This window comes from Panthera pardus, unplaced genomic scaffold (assembly GCF_024362965.1).
Source record: "Panthera pardus isolate Hobbes unplaced genomic scaffold, ASM2436296v1 HiC_scaffold_27, whole genome shotgun sequence".
Lineage (NCBI taxonomy): Eukaryota > Metazoa > Chordata > Mammalia > Carnivora > Felidae > Panthera > Panthera pardus.
The window spans coordinates 27,552,699-27,564,949 of NW_026526843.1; the positions used below are offsets into that span (position 1 = coordinate 27,552,699).

The 12,251-nt window shown below is 35.3% G+C and overlaps 1 non-coding gene across 1 annotated transcript; it reads left to right on the forward strand.

Moving 5' to 3' along the window:
- The first annotated feature begins 11,705 nt into the window (after nucleotides 1–11,705).
- On the forward strand, nucleotides 11,706–11,790 carry TRNAL-UAG (transfer RNA leucine (anticodon UAG)). The gene has a single exon. It is a non-coding gene; the product is annotated as a tRNA-Leu (tRNA).
- The last annotated feature ends 461 nt before the right edge of the window (nucleotides 11,791–12,251 follow it).

Below are 12,251 nucleotides of genomic sequence, written 5' to 3' on the forward strand. Positions count from 1 at the left end.
TTTTTCTTTGTCTGGCTTATGTCACTTAGCATAATGTTCTCCAGGCTCACAGTTTCTTTGTCCACTGATTTGTCAAAGCAGCCTTATGTTGTTTCCATAACCTAGCCACTATGACTAATGCTGATATGAACATGGGAGTACACAGGATAGATGGTTGTTAATTTCAATTTCATTACATCACAAATAACTAACATGGCAGTGAGTTGGAAATTAACACATAATTCAAGAATTTTCATCTTTCAATTATACTATGTTTGTATCTAGGTATTTCTCTTGGTTTCATGATGACCATGCAAATACACAATTTAGGAAGGTTCAATCTGGCCAAAACCTAATTCAAATTACTATAGGCTTAGTGAAAATCTGACATAAGACCTGATCTCTCCTTCTAGTAAGTATTTCCCATATATGTTGGTTTCCATGGAAATATAGGGTTTTCCCTAAATATGCATACATACAATGCTGAAAAGAAGTCGTTAAAGAAAAGACTAAGCTTGATGCAGAAGACACAAATTAGGAAGTTCAGTCAAAGTAACCCTACATAGCAGCACCGACTATCTACCTAAAAATAGCTAGTGTTTTGGTAAACCACTTAGTTTGATCTTTCCCAGTACTGTAAGGAAATAAAGAGTGTGTGAAGATATAGAGACATAGGAAGCTTAGTAAAAATGGTTTGGGAATGTACAGTGCAGCTTAGGGAATATAGTCAATAATATTATAACAACTTTGTATGGCAACAGATGGTAACTACACTTACTCTGGTAAACATTTTATAATGCATATAAGTATCAAATCACTATGTTGTACACCTGAAATGAATTCGATAGTGTATGTCAATTATTCTGCTGAAACAAATATAAATTCTGCTGCCTAGATAGATTTTAGTAGGTATCTCATACTCTGGTATGCTTAAAAAAGATAATTTATAAATCACCAGGTACCATTGGACTTGGATGAAAAAATAATGTTTCTTTAGGCAATGCATTGGATAAATGCCTCAGATAATACTGAATTTTGTTCAATGGTGAGTTGTATTGTATCTACTTCTGGGTATTACATTTGAAAAGAGTAGCACTACACCAGAGTATGTTCCAAACAGAGTGACCAAGATAGTGAGAAAACTAAAGTGACCTATTGCCAGTTTGCCGGGGATTAAGGGAGTTCCCAGAATACAGGACTTTTAGTACTAAAACCAAAAAATCAAACCAAAACAAGTTGGTAACCCTGGGGAGAACTTGAAGCCATGTTTTAGAAAGAAATGCTAAAGGGTTTCAGCACATTTATCCTGGAGAAGATTCTGGAGAAGGCATGATAAATTCTTCTGAGTATACTTAAAGACTTGCTTTCATTTTCTTCTGTATAGCCCCGGGAAGTTACAAGGATCAATAGGTAACATTACACGTTTAGGTTTAATACAAGAAAAAACTATTTAAAGTCATACCAGCCTAAAGATGGAATGGGATAAAACAAGAAGTAGACTTTGATGAAAATCCCCAAATAACGCAAAGCATTCTGTGTAAAGATATATCGTAAATGTTGTGGAGAGGATTCAAATTTTTGAAGTACAAGAAAGGGTTTGGATGATATGGCCTTTAGGGTCTCTTCCAATTCTGTTTTTAATGTCTATGATTCTGTAGGGTCATAAAATATTTTGATATGAGGAAGTTTGAAAATCTTACATTCATTATCAAAAAAGTAATAGAAGAATTTTAAAATAGCAAAATAAGGAGAGCCATTGGCAGGAGAGAAACCAAAATTAATCTGAGGTTAGTGTAACAAGTGATGTAAGCTGTCAAGTCACTTTTGAAGCAGGCTCGGATAAGAGATCAGCCATGGATGAAGAAAGACCATTTTAGAAGAGAATGAGAAACAGTCGCTGAGGATGGTAAAGTAATTCAAGCATTAAATTAATTCTTACATGTTTACCAAAAGGATGACAAAAAATATGCCTATTCCTCTGTGCCTCAAGAAAAGTGTTTAAGTCACTAGGGTGACTGAAATGCCAAGTATCCAGACAAGATCAGTGACAAGTATTAACCCTAAGTTTGCCTGCGCCAAATTTCTGTACCATCCAAGAGAGAAACTTTAAGCTTGTCCTTGACACATAGTATTTGGGTTACGTATCACCAGGAATGGGCAAAATGGAAGTCAGAGTCATGCCCAAAATAGTTCCATCTGTCTGGGACCAATCAGTTTTAGTGCCCACAGGGCAGAACAGCCCTTCACGAGATTGAATGAAAAAGAACTGGGTGAACTCCAGTTCCTGAGGCACTGATACAAACCTAAATGTCATTTCAAAACCTTGTTTTCGTAACAGTCCACATATGTTTGCTAATTTATAAAACTTTCCCACTCCTATTTCCTTATCTGTATCAACATAAGTTTTGTATTCAAAATAATCAAGGCATGAAAGCATATTACAGTCTGCTACAAATAAAGTTACAAAGACAGAAAAAGTTACACTTATTGGATACCCACTGAATGCAGTTTTGTACTAATTATTATGGAGGTATAAAGAAAAAAGTAGGTGCAACCTCTGATTTCAATGAACTTGCAGTTCCTGGACCAAGATAGCACACAATATTCCAATTTGTTGAGCACTCATTCACTAAGGGATTTGGTACGTTCACACGGTGTAATTCACTCAATCAATCGATCAAGCATTTAACGTGGACATTGTCCACATTTTACAGGTGATGCAATGTGAACTGCCCATATGATAACAATATATACCTTTTGGCCCTGGACAGTCTGAACTTATACCTGTTCGTTTGATGTAGTTTTGAATGATATCCTTTTTCATTCTCCAAGATCCCCAATTTGGATTATAAATTATATAGTCACCTCAATTATCACAGTAGTAGATGGCAAACCTGAGATTAAAATTATGGTCTGCTCCAATGGAATAGAATAGAAAGCCCAGAACTAGACCCACAAAAGGATGGCCAATTAATCTTTGACAAAGCAGGAAAGAATATCCAATGGAAAAAAGACAGTCTCTTTAACAAATGGTGCTGGGAGAACTGGACAGCAACATGCAGAAGGTTGAAACTAGACCACTTTCTTACACCATTCACAAAAATAAACTCAAAATGGATAAAGGACCTGAATGTGAGACAGGAAACCATCAAAACCCTAGAGGAGAAAGCAGGAAAAGACCTCTCTGACCTCAGCCGCAGCAATTTCTTACTTGACACATCCCCAAAGACAAGGGAATTAAAAGCAAAAATGAGCTATTGGGACCTCATGAAGATAAAAAGCTTCTGCACAGCAAAGGAAACAACAAAACTAAAAGGCAACCAACGGAATTGGTAAAGATATTTGCAAATGACATATCAGACAAAGGGCTAGTATCCAAAATCTATAAAGAGCTCACCAAACTCCACACCCAAAAAACAAATAATCCAGTGAAGAAATGGGCAAAAAACATGAATAGACACTTCTCTAAAGAAGACATCCAGATGGCCAACAGGCATATGAAAAGATGCTCAACGTCGCTCCTCATCAGGGAAATACAAATAAAACCACACTCAGATATCACCTCACACCAGTCAGAGTGGCCAAAATGAACAAATCAGGAGACTATAGATGCTGGAGAGGATGTGGAGAAACAGGAACCCTCTTGCACTGTTGGTGGGAATGCAAACTGGTGCAGCCACTCTGAAAAACAGTGTGGAGGTTCCTGAAAAAATTAAAAATAGGCCTGCCCTATGACCCAGCAGTAGCACTGCTAGGAATTTACCCAAGGGATACAGGAGTGCTGATGCATAGGGGCACTTGTACCCCAATGTTTATAGCAGCACTCTCAACAATAGCCAAATTGTGGAAAGAGCCTAAATGTCCATCAACTGATGAATGGATAAAGAAATTGTGGTTTATATACACAATGGAGTACTATGTGGCAATGAGAAAGAATGAAATATGGCCCTTTGTAGCAACGTGGATGGAACTGGAGAGTGTGATGCTAAGTGAAATAAGCCATACAGAGAAAGACAGATACCATATGGTTTCACTCTTATGTGGATCCTGAGAAACTTAACAGAAACCCATGGGGGAGGGGAAGGAAAAAAAAAAGAGGTTAGAGTGGGAGAGAGCCAAAGCATAAGAGACTCTTAAAAACTGAGAACAGGGGCGCCTGGGTGGCGCAGTCGGTTAAGCGTCCGACTTCAGCCAGGTCACGATCTCACGGTCCGGGAGTTCGAGCCCCGCGTCAGGCTCTGGGCTGATGGCTCAGAGCCTGGAGCCTGTTTCCGATTCTGTGTCTCCCTCTCTCTCTGTCCCTCCCCCGTTCATGCTCTGTCTCTCTCTGTCCCAAAAATAAATAAACGTTGAAAAAAAAATAAAAAAAAAAAAAAAAAAAAAAAACTGAGAACAAACTGAGGGTTGATGGGGGGGTAGGAGGGAGGGAAGGGTAGGTGATGGGCATTGAAGAGGGCATCTTTTGGGATGAGCACTGGGTGTTGTATGGAAACCAATTTGACAATAAATTTCATATATTAAAAAAAAATTATGGTCTGCTGATTACTGGTGCTCTTTTGAACCTGATCTTAAATTAGATATACTATAATAAGAATATGACAGAAATCAATTGCTATCTTCTGAAAGTCTACTGCTAACATTGCCACTTACACACAATTACTCATACATCTTCACGTAAGCACTCCTGTCCCTGTGTGGCCTATGCTACCTGCTCGGTTATCCTCATCTGTTCTTTCCTACCTGTATAATAGCTACGAGCACACAATTCAGCTTCGGACTATAGGAACTCAACATTTGTGTTGTTCACACATCCAAATCCCTGGCTTCGGCTTTCTTGACTCTTTAAACTCACAATCAAGCCACATAAGACAATCATTCTTGTAACCCTTTATTGGATAGAAAATGATTATCAGGAAGTACTCCACCTGTTATACATATATATTTAATGTTTTTTTATTTATTTTGAGAGAGAGAGAGCGAGCAAGCAAGCATGAGCCGGGGAAGAGCAGGGAGAGGGAGAGAGAGAGAACCCCAAGCAGGCTTCATGTTGTCAGCACAGAGCTCATCAAACCCACAAACCATGATGAGATTATGACTTGAACTGAAATCAAGAGTCAGATGCTCAAATGACTGAGCCACCCAGGTGCCCCTCAGGAAGGATTCCAGCTCTTAAAAAAAACTAAAGCTCCAATACCACTCATATACCAAAATTTCCTTCTATTGCAACTATTGTGCCATCATTCCTGCCTAACGAACTTCAGTCTCATTCATAGTTACTTTCTGTTTCTTGACTTACATGTTTTCTTCCAGATAATCAAATAATTCTGGCCTCACTTTCTTTTCTATTCCACCTAAACTCCATGAAAAATCTCATCTGTTTCTATGACTTTTATATACATATTTAAACAATATGAAAACAGAGTCATAGGTTTATAGCCAAAGCACCTCACATAAAAATCTGGGTTATAAGGGGTACTCAATACATATATGTAGAATAAGGGAATTATGACAGGGTGATTACCTACTGTATGCTAAATTTTCTCCTTCCAGTTCTCATATTGGCGTTACGAATAGCATATCTGAAAAGGGCTAGCTGGTATAGCACTGGACTAATGAGGCTACAATAATCAGTCAAATCCTCAGGAAAACAATCTTCCTTAGAACTACTACATGAAAATAAAATAATATCCTAATCTTTGATCAGCTATGCCATTTACTATTACTTTTATGATTGGGTTTTTATAACAGTAGTTATACTTCTTTGTATTCTTTCCTAGGTATTAAGCAACTTATTTTAACTGTTGGCCAGTAGGTCTACAGTGGCTCCTGGTCTTTGGGCTCATGGTGTAAACAGCAGGATGTCCTATAGGAATAGTCAACTTATATAACAGTCAGCATTACATGTTCCATGTAAGAGGTGCTCCATAATTCACTGATGGATAAGCATATTTTCTCACCCACACATGCACTGAAAAAAATGTCATTATATAAAAAAAGCCAAATGGAAATATTTTTAAAAAATTTGTTTTTAAAAAGTTTATAGCATTCATTCATCAGCCAGTATTTTCAAAATATAAACACCTTCATATAATGAAATACGTTATATATAAACATTTGACTAAAATAACTGTAATAAAGTAGGCCTTGTGAAATTTATTTTTCACTCACCTTGAAGTTTTCTTCAAGTCCAGATTTGTTGGTAGTTCTGCAGGCTCTCTCCAGCTTTACTTCATTAGTCTTCGTAGACTTATGTTTCTAACATTGGCAGCCTAGTAACTTTCAGAACAATCCATCTACTGAGGACACCAAGAAAATCTAGATAAAACATAAAAATAACACTTTGATATAAAATAATATAATGTAATGTAAATTAAATACAGAATGTATATTTAATTTTTCCATAAAAACTACAAATTTTAGTTCAGGATGAATAAAAGAGGATTCCAGTAAACACCTAAGACTTTCAGTAGGGAATTCGGAGGGCTACATTCCAGGGTAAGGATGCACTAGACCAGACAAGCCCTCACAAGGGGACTCAAAGAAATCTGGGATTGTTAGTGCCTTCACTTAACTATTTGCCAGAATGAAAATTAAGTCATTTTTGGAGGATGAGAGCACTGTGCCAAACCTCAAATTTATCTAACATTTTATACACAATTCTTTGGCTTTAAGCAAAATATAAGCAACTATACACAAATAAAGAATTTTAGAAATTAAAGAAAAAATACACCCTGCCAATAGACAAATAGGAGATTTATATATTGGAATTATCAATTATGACTTCTATAGTTAAGGAATATAAAGAAAAAATTTAGAAATTGGCAGAAGGAAAAAAAACTGGCAGAAAGCTAAAACTAAAAACTAAGAATCATATGGAAATTCTGGAATTTAGAGATACACTAATTCAAGTAAGAACTCAAAAAATAGGTTTAAGGATACTATACATAGAAAATCCTAAAGACCACTAAAAAGCTAGTAGAAATAAAAAAACGAACTCAGTAAAGTTGTAGCATACAAAACTAATACCCAGAAATCAGTAGTGTTTCTATACACGAATAACAAAGTAGCAGAAAGAGAAATTAGGAAAACAACACCATTTATAAGTGCACCAAAAAGAATAAAATATTTAGGAGTAAACTTAACCAATTAGGTCAAAGACCTGTCCTCTGTAAACTATAAAACATGAAAGAAATTGAAGACGACACAAATAAATGGAAAGATATTCCATGTTGATGAACTAGAAAAATTAATAATGTTAAAATGCTGATATTACTCAAAGCAATCTACAGATTCAATGAAATCCCTATTAAAATATCAACAGCATTTTCACAAAGCTAGAATAATACTAAAATTTGTATGGAACTCCAAAATACCTCTAATAGCTAACGCAATCTTGAAAAAAAAAAAAAAAAAAACAAGCTGGAGGCATCACAATTTTAGATTTCAAGATACATTACAAAGCTGTTGTAATTAAAACAGTATGGTACTGGCATAAAAGTAGACACGTATATCAATATAAAAGAATAGAGAGTCCAGAAAGAAACTTAAAATTATTTGGTCAATTAATATATGACAACAGCGGCAAGAATATACAATGGTGAAAAGATAATTTCTTCAATAAATGGTGCTGGAAAAACTGGACAGCTACATGTAAAACAATGAAACTGGACCACCTTTTAACACCATACACAAAAACAAACTCAAAATGGATTAAACACCTAAATGTGAGTCCTGAAACCATAAAAATTGTACAAAAGAGCACAGGCAGTAATTTCTCTGACACTGGTTGTAGCAACATTTTCCTAGATGTGGCTCCTAAGGCAAGGGAAACAAAAGCAAAACTAAATTATTGAGACTACATCAAAATAAAAAGCTTTTGAAAAAAATGTTTTAATAAAAATATATAGGAAAAATAAAAAGCTTTTTCACAGCAAAGGAAACAATCAACAACAGAAAAAGGCAACCTGTGGAATGGGTCAATATATTTAAATTATATATCTAATCAGGGGTTAGTTTCCAAAATATATAATGAAAAATAATTACACAACTCAACCCCCCAAAAAACCCAGACAATCCAACTAAAAAATGGGCACAGGACCTGAACAGACATTTTTTCCAAAGAAGACACACAGATGACCAACAGACACATGAAAAGATGTTCAACATTACTCATCATCATGGAATGTAAATCAAATCAATAATCAGATACCACCTTATGCATGTTAGAATGGTTAAAATCAAAAAGACAAGAAGTAACAAGTGGTGACAAAGATGTGGAGAAAAAGAAACCCCCTATTGGTGTAGGAATGTAAATTGGTGCAGCCACTGTGCAAAACAGTATGGAGGTTCCTCAAAAAATTAAAAATAGAAATACCACCGGGTGCCTGGGTGGCTCAGTTGGTTGAGCATCCGACTTCAGCTCAGGTCATGATCTTGCGGTTTGTGAGTTGGAGCCTCACATCAGACTCGTTCGCTGCTGTCAGCACGAAGCCAGCTTCAGATTCTCTGTCCCCCTCTCTCTGCCCCTCCCTTGTTCACACTCTCTCAAAATAAACATTAAAAAATAGAAATACCATGTGATCCAATAATTCCACTATTGTGTATTTACCTGAAGAAAATGAGAACAGGAACTCAAAAAGATATATGCACCCCTATGTTTATTAAAGCATTATGTATAATAGTCAAGATATAGAAGCAACTTGAATGTCCATCAATAGATAAATGTTTATGCAGCTATAGAAAAGATGAGATCATGTTATTTGAGACAACATAAATGGACACAGAAGGTACTATACTAAGTGAAATAAGTCAGATTGAAAAAGACAAATACCATATGATTTCACTCACAAGTGTAATCTAAATGAAACAAATGAATAAGCAAAAAGCATATATATGTATATATATACACACACATACATATAATTGTATAGATATATAAACCATGATATATAACAATATATAACATACATATACCCAATACCACAACAATACATAGATAGACATATAACAATCATAAATATGTATGATTGGAAAGGAGAAAGAAAAGTGGGCAAAAATAACAATGAAGATGTAACGTCTGAAAATATCCCAAACAGATAAAAGACATTAAGCCACAAATTCAAGAAGTACTATACATCACAGGAATATGAATACAAATAAAATGATACATAGACACATCATAAGAAAACTAGTAACAATCAAAGACAAAGGGAATATATTAAATCTAGCCAGAGAAAAGACATTTTGGCTTCACAGGACTAACAAAATGACTATAGATAACTTATTAACTGAAACAGTGTAATAACATGTCCAACGTTCTAAAAGAAAATAGTTGTTAACCTATATTTCTATAAGTAGCAAGAAGAGACTTTAAAATGTAGGTTTAAAAGTCCCCTTCTGACCTAGATGGAATAGCAGGTATCAAACAACCCCAAGAAAACATTATAACGCTATATTAAAAATTGCAGAGATTGGTTTGAAGGTAGAAAAGCACAGCCAAGACTTAAAGAATCAAACTCATGAGAGAATGGAGACAAATTGGAGTATATAAAACACAAAGAACTGTTTGAATACATCAGAGTTCAGCAAAGGCAGCTAGTACTTGAGGCATCAAGCTCAAGGGAGAATGAAGACACATTGAAGGAAACTCTGAAATTATGGCTATTTTACTTCTTAGGACATTTGCCATTTCTTGCAAGGAAGATGAAAGCTAACAGAATGCAGATTTCTTGAGCTTGCAGCAGTCTCTCTGGGCTTATAACACGAATATTTGCATTTAGGGCTACTAAAAAAGCCATAATCTAAGGGACAACAGTTCAGAGAAAAGGGAATTACAGAGAAGTAAGTCTAACATACTATGCATACTTTTCCCTTGAAACAATTTTATGAGTCATAAGCTGCACTTGTGAAGAGGGTTATTCTGAAAAACCAAACAAAAAGTACCTGTAAGAGGAGATAAAATACAGAGTTCAGGGCCTACAAAGGAAAAAGTAGCATGGTAAATGACCAAGGCTTTTTGCTAATACTCTAAAAAGGATATATCCTAGAGAAAGATCAAAATGTAAACAGACCAGTCTCAATACGATCTAGGTAATTTGACCATACTCTATCTTCCTGCAAGAATAAAGGTGTATCTTCTCTAAGGGAAGACAATAGGATCCAGAGCCTCTTAATTTTTACTTGTATAATGTCTACTATTCAACATAAAATTGACAGGCATGGCATGAAACAGGACCAACTGACTGAAATCCAAGAGAAAAGATGGTCAATAGAAACACAACCACTGGTAAACCAGATACTGAAGCTATCAGATTCAGATTTATGAAGAACTATGATGAGCATCTTCAAGTATATGGACAAAAAGATGGAAATTTTCACAAATAAATAATAAAAATAATCAGATGAAAATCTTAGAAATAAGCTTTAAAATGAATAAAAATTAAAATAACCCAATTAAGAATTTGATTGATTTAACAGCAGATCCATACATAGCAGAATCGACAAATACTAAACTGGAAGACAGGTTAGTAAAAAAGGTACAGAGTAAAGCATAGGAAGGAAAAAAAGAAAAATACAAAAGGTCTATTATATGTGTAAATGGAATCTAAGAAGAGAAGAGAGAGAATGGATCAAAAGAATATTTAGAATGATATCAGCCAACAGCTTTCTGATAGTTTTCCAAAGGTGATTAACACAATCAACCATAGATAAGAGGGTATCTATGAACACAAGCAGTATATATATCTATATGCATGTACACACACACACACACACACACACACACACACACACACAGCACATGACAGTAAAACTTCTATAAATCAAAGACAATGTTTAAAATTAGCCAAAGGATTGCTTTTAAAGTTCCATTACATTCCAAAGAGCACCAATAAGACTAACAGCTGGGGTTTTTTTTGTTATTTTTTATTTTCTAGGAAAGCCTAAAGGAAGAATAATATAGTTCTTTAAGGGACTGAAAGCAAATACCTACAAACTCACCATACAATTTACAATGAAAATATCTTCACACATGCAAGCAAAATAAAACATCTTCAGACAAACAAAAGCACAAAGAATTACTAGCAAATTTGCACTAAAATACATACTAAAAAGGAAATATTTATGGGACAGAAACAATCTAAGATAGAAGTACAGCAATGCAGCAAAGAATGACAACTCCTGGGGCGCCTGGGTGGCTCAGTTGGGTAAGCGTTTGACTTCAGCTCAGGTCATGATCTCACAGTTTGTAGGTTCAAGCCCCAAGTCAGGCTCTGTGCTGACAGCTCGGAGTGTGGACCCTGTTAAGGATTCTGTGTCTCCCTCTTTCTCTGCCCCTCCCTTGTTCATGCTCTGTCTCCTTCTCTCTCAAAAATAAATAAACATTGAAAAAACTTAAAAAAAAAAAAAGAATGTCAACTCATGAAAAGGTAAACTTAAATGGATATTGACCATTTAAAGTAAGAGTAACTCTATATTATGTGGCTTTAAATATGCATAAAATCAAGATTCTTGGCAACAATGTCACAAAATATAAAAGGAAAATGAATAGAGGTAAAGTATTAAGAGGTCCTTGTATCTTTGGGAAGTAATAAAAGCAGTAATTTATATTACACTTTAATGAGACAAGGATGCATTTTGTAATCTCTAGGGTAACCACTAAACAATATGAATGATTTATTACTAACAGGATAATAAAGGAAATAGAATAAAAAAAACACTTATGGGGTGCCTGGGTGGCTTAGTTGGTTAAGCATCTGACTTAGGCTCAGGTCATGATCTCAAGGTTTGTGGGTTCAAGCCCCACGTTGGGCTCTGTGCTGACAGCTCAAAGCCTGGAGCCTGCTTTGGATTCTGTGTCTCCCTCTCTCTCTCTGCCCCTCCCCCGCTCTCACTCTGTCTCTCTCTCTCTCTCTCTGTCTCAAAAATAAATAAACATTAAATTTTTTTTAAAAATAACACTTAATTCAGAAGAATCCAAGGCAAGGTAAAGAGAGGAACACAGCCAAGACATGCCCAAAAGAAAGTACATGGTAAACTGGTAGATAAAAAAACCCATACATCAATAATGACACTAAATAAAAATCACTAAAGACTCTAAATAAAAGACAAATATTGCCAGACTAACAATGAAAATAAAACCCAAACGTGTTTTGCTTACCAAAGACATACCTTAAATACAAGGAAAATATAAAAGTTGAAAATAAAGAGTATAAAAGATATCCCATTGGATACAATTAACTCAAAGGGAGCTAATGTAGCTGTATTAATATCAG